Genomic DNA, 5275 nt, shown 5'->3' with positions numbered 1-5275 from the left:
GCGGACCCTGCCTATTTACCTAATTCCCAAGCAACTATCAGATACATCAAAGCCATTAAAAAGGTCTGAATCAGTACCTGAGAGAAGAATAGGTTTTCCTGGGTGTATGAACAAAAACCCAAAAACATTAAAAGATGCAATTTTTACATAAAAATATAGAAACTACTTACCGAATGAAACTCAAATGCACACCAAGTGATCGATGGGTCCCTGAACAATCAATACAGAGAAAAACTCCGTATGTTATGCTTGCCCAGCTAGGGTTCTTCGCTCCACAGTCAAAGCATACCTTAAAGAAAACACAGATCAGTAACAGGATTTGAGCATAACCACATCATTACAGTTATATTACAGGTCATCCTAACACCCTTGCAGTGATCAACTTTAATTAACTCATCCTTAAACTATCTGTTGATATGACAACTTCATATAATCCTGATTTTGTAAATATAAAGAGGAGTTACACAACCTGCCCACATTCGTGTGTCTGCCCTAACTAGTCAGGACTGCGTGACTTCCCTATTTCTGACTATAACCAGCGTACACGGGGATCACAGGTTGGGAAACTGAGTCAGAGAACACACGTCAGTTTAGTTCAAACACACATTTAACCCAGTACTTCCAGCACTACTGAAATATGAGTTCATTTAGGAAATACTTTCCCAAGGGCAGGCTCTCTTCATAATGTACCGCTCAGTCTACTCTTTTCGCAGCATCTACTTTCATATACAGCATTCTTGACCCTTAGAGCAAGCTTCTGAAATCCAGCCGTGTGAAGAAAGAATCCACGCTGCGTATTGCCTAGCCTAGCACTCTCTGCCAGACACGACTATTTGTATGATATATCACACTTGTATTGCTGTATCAACCTTTTATCTGTCCACAACATAGACTGGTTAATAAGAAACATGCCCACAAATACTGCATAGTCAAAACCAAGAATTTCTGATCCTCTGCCATCACACTAGACTCCTAACATTCAGCAAAATACCAGAGGTATATCACGTACTTTGCCAGTCTGCAGACGACAACTTTCAAGTCCTGTTTCAGCTGTTCTGAATTGTGTACTTCTTCAACCAAGGAAAGCAAGAGCAAAAAATTTAACTGATACGAATCGATTTTCAAAGGCAAGGAAGAACACAAATTTAAACAAAACCAGCTACTCCTAGTTAATGCCACGTGCAACACATCTATTCTGATATGAAAGTACTTCATTATTTGATCAATATTTTTTCAGTGGTATTTATAAAGGCTGCAGACCACTACTTCAACAGTAAAAGGATCTATCTGTAGGTACTGTCAGTGGCATCTACTAAGAAATCACTCCACAGAGAGATAAGCTTTAGCTTTTACACAGAAATCGATGGAGTTCCAATCTGCAGTGTTATCCTTTAACATCCTTCTATAATGCATCCTCAGAGAGCAGGGGAAGTTCTTAACTATATGCAGAAAGGGGGAAAAAAAAGTTTCTTCCAGGTCAGCTGGGGACATATCGTACACCCTACACACAGGCCACAATGCTTCCAGCATCTCCTCATCAGACTGCAAAAATAAGACGTTAAGAAGTCTTCTTGCTAGAAACATTCATACAACGTTTGAGGCCAAACTCCTTTGTTTAGTGTGGGTCTACTTAAGCTGGTACAGTCGAAATTTATCAGGTATGAGCAAAAGTTCACCAGCAGATCCAGCACTGGCTCTTCTGACACATGAATATTTAAAGTCTGAGCTTCAGTTAGGCTAAGGCTGGTAACATCAACAGAAAGCATGGAGGTCAGTTTCTGCATATGCAAGTCCCCGCTTTCTTTCCCAAGAGAGACTTAACGCTTCTGTAACCTACTACTGTATGTGGAAACAGGGTAATTCACTGACATATAGCAGAAAGAAGAAATAAAAGCTACATGGAATGAGTGTCAAAAGGAGCAGTTACAGAGAAACCCTGAAACAAGCACACAACAAAATAATACAGAGAGTTGGGGAAAAACAAGAATGAGTAACTTCACGTTACTCATATTCTAATATGAATATATTGAATATATATGAATATTCTATTCTCACATTCACGTTACCCATATTCTAAGAAAACTCCTAGCCTTAGTACTCAGAACTCATTCTCTTTCTCTCAATTCTTAGAAGTAGTTCCTCAAAAAACATGAGCCTCACACTCATTTTAAAATGGCTATTTTCAGGCTTTTTCTTACAAGGCCAAAAGGAGTATGGGGACAACAAAACAGAAAAAATTCCTATGTGAAACTAAAGCTAACAGAACAGCCTTGGTTTTGCTTCTGAACAGGAGAGCAAAGCAGGCTTACAGTTTTAAGACTTGTAGAAATTCCCTGGAGTACAAGTGGGAAATGAGAATCTTGAGTATTAGCAGGTGGTTAAAACAAAATTCCCATGTTTAGAATTCCTGAACATTCTTCTCCCTTTCCCAGTACAATTACAAGCACTTCTTAATTTCAACACCTTAAAAGTCAGTTACATCACCTCGGAAGCTAGCTGCCACAAAGCAGTATAGCTCAGTATCATGCAGGACTCTCCATCAGCTGTTTACCAGATACCTGTGAAAATTATTCAAATGCATAAAAACTGTAGCTTTTAGGACTGTGATGCAAGTAGGAACATCTAATTTTCTTGAAAAGTAATGTAAAAGCCAACACTTCCATCATCTTATGCAACAGAAAAAGCAGCATATTTCTTTAATGCTTAGACTAATTTTGCTTAGTTTTCTCAATTTTTAAAGTGCTTCTCACCACTTAAATTGTAACAAGAATTGGGAAAAAAATTTAAAACCAATTTAAAACCTATGAAATAATTTCTATTCCAAAAACAGATAAAGTGTATTTTCTGTACTGATTTAGGCACAAGTAGAATATCAAAATTACTATAAAAATAAATTTTAATTTATTTAATATGCTTTAGTATCTATTGCTTTTAAAACACACTTGCATTCTTTTTGTTATTTATTGTTAAAATGTTTCAGGACAACCTAGATTCAGTGACAGCCACTTTGAAAAAAAGAGCAAAAGGCCTAATCAAGATGTTTGTACATGGGCAAACACCAAGACTCAGGTATAATTCACAGCAAGCAGTCATTAAATCACACAGCACCCACCTTGCACAAAATACCAACGTTAGTTAATATGCATTGTTACTGGATATGGAAAGGTAACACAGCCTACAGAAATGTTAGTTTTGGCACTTCAGACAAGGCGAGCAGGTTTAGCAAGCTATTCCCTGAGGTCATAGTGACACGGACACTTCCACCTTCCCGTGCAGCAGGGTTAGGGCCACAGGGTAGCTCCACAAGTCTTTGTGTTGCCACGCCTAGTGTGCAAGGCTACCCTACAGCTGCATCAACACCAAACCAGCTACAGCTTAGGAGGCAGTTTCACACTTGGTCAAAGGTGATCCAAAACCAAGCGGCTACTCTCTTAGACACCAGCCACCGTATCCAGAGAGGCTTTCCTTCTCTTGCATCAGCAATAATAATCACAGTTGTTGACCTTACTGGAAACCAGCACTGCACTGCTTTGACTCAGAGCAAAGGTAGCTCCAACTCACATCACAGCCTCGTGACCAATAATAGGGACAGAACAGGAGTCTTTGCCACAGGAAGAAGACAGGACTGCCCATTTTGGAAGTATTGCTATCTTAAAATTACATGAGACATGATGTACTATACTCTGGAGCAAACCCACCATCCAACACACACAAACCACACCCACAGTACACGCTGTAATAACAAAACTGAAACAACAAATAAACCGCCTCCATAACATGCACACTTAGTTTTTAGCCAGTTCAGATTCTTCATCTGGGTGTCCAAGCAAAGACACGAATACTATAATCAACAAAAGAAAAGAACCAGAATGAAGAGAATGAAAAACTAACAGTTTTAGAGGAACAGACCCGGGCCAGATTAAAACAGACTATATAGCACAGCCTCAGGGTGCAAGCCTTCAAAACAGGTGAGCTTTACAAACACTCAAATTAACAATATCAGGTAGCTTAAGGAGTATGAACATTCTTATATGAACAAAATACATCCTATTTAATAATTGTAACATGTCTGTCATCAGGCAGTTCTATATTATGTAATACGCAAAGACACACCAAGAAATGAAAGAAAAAGAAGGTCAACAAGATCAGGCTCCATTGCAGTGCTAATACGAGTTCTGTGCACCTGAGCTACTTCTTTCAAACCGACCTAGAGTGAGTGGCAGCACGCACTGTGCCAATACTGCTTTGTTAACATTAGTACTAAATTTCTACGTAGCACCTGACGTGACTGCAAGGAGAGACAGATACAGCTGAGCAACCACAGCCACTTTCCTAAGTCTAGCACGGTAATAATGAATTTAGAACTGTTTCAGGCACTCCATCCTCAGGTTTTCCATCCTCACCAGCTATGGGCAGTACCTTCTGATTCTCTTGTGATCCCAACGCAGAAAAAAGAATAACAACAACATTACAGAACTACTTAACCTCTTAGACACAGTGCCAGCAAATTTCAGGAGCCTGTAAAAGATGTCTCTGACTCTCCCTGCTGGGACTAGGATCTGTCCTTGATGAACTTTTTAACCCATTACAAAGGCAAGTTTTAGGAATGCTTGTGCTAAAAACTAAAGAGCGAGCATTCACCTTTGAGCTTTGCATTCTGAGAAATGAGATGTGCGTCGATTGCCTGTATAGTCTTAATTATTTGTGTTCAAAGTGAGGAAGTCAGTTTGGGACCAAAGATAGACATCCACATTTATATCCACATGAAACAAACTAACTCAAGGTGTTTCCTCGTAATACTAGTCCGAAATTTCCTAGTGTATTTTTCAGATACATTCACAGAGCAAGTCATAAAGCCAAAACAATGAAGCAGACAGCACTAAAAAGCAGCACAGGAGCACATAACTGCGGATGGTAGTTCCGCTGCCCAACACTTGTGCCACGACACCTTGCAGTGTGAGGCACCTCTCCCAGTTCACAGTCTCCATATGTAACAGATTCTAAAAAATCAACACGGCTTTAAAACTCCAAAAAATTAAAGTCGGCACTGGACGAGTCCAACACAATGAGAAAACATCAAACTTTTCTCACCACAGAAGTGGCTGTACCACAACGGGCTTCGCTTCTTTGATAAAAAAAAAAAGGAAAGAAAACCACTTTCAAGGCTCTGCACTATCACTATTTTGGAACCTGCTTTTATTTTTAGCTGAGCTGACCCTCCTTCTAGCAATCTCAAGACACCTGGTGCGCCGCAGGAGCTGCGCTTCCACAATTA

At 39.6% G+C, this 5275-nt stretch overlaps 1 protein-coding gene across 1 annotated transcript in view; it reads right to left on the bottom strand.

Moving 5' to 3' along the window:
* The window catches only part of ARFGAP3 (ADP-ribosylation factor GTPase activating protein 3), a 21806-nt gene extending 21523 nt beyond the window's left edge, over positions 1–283 (bottom strand). Inside the window, exon 1 of the mRNA XM_010139808.1 lies at positions 171–283. The gene's annotated coding sequence lies outside the window, so the exon portion shown is untranslated. The remainder of the gene's footprint in view (positions 1–170) is intronic.
* Between the last annotated feature and the right edge of the window lie 4992 nt (positions 284–5275).

Source organism: Buceros rhinoceros, unplaced genomic scaffold (assembly GCF_000710305.1).
Source record: "Buceros rhinoceros silvestris isolate BGI_N320 unplaced genomic scaffold, ASM71030v1 scaffold18177, whole genome shotgun sequence".
NCBI classification, from domain to species: domain Eukaryota; kingdom Metazoa; phylum Chordata; class Aves; order Bucerotiformes; family Bucerotidae; genus Buceros; species Buceros rhinoceros.
This window is presented reverse-complemented; position numbering and strand designations above follow the sequence as displayed.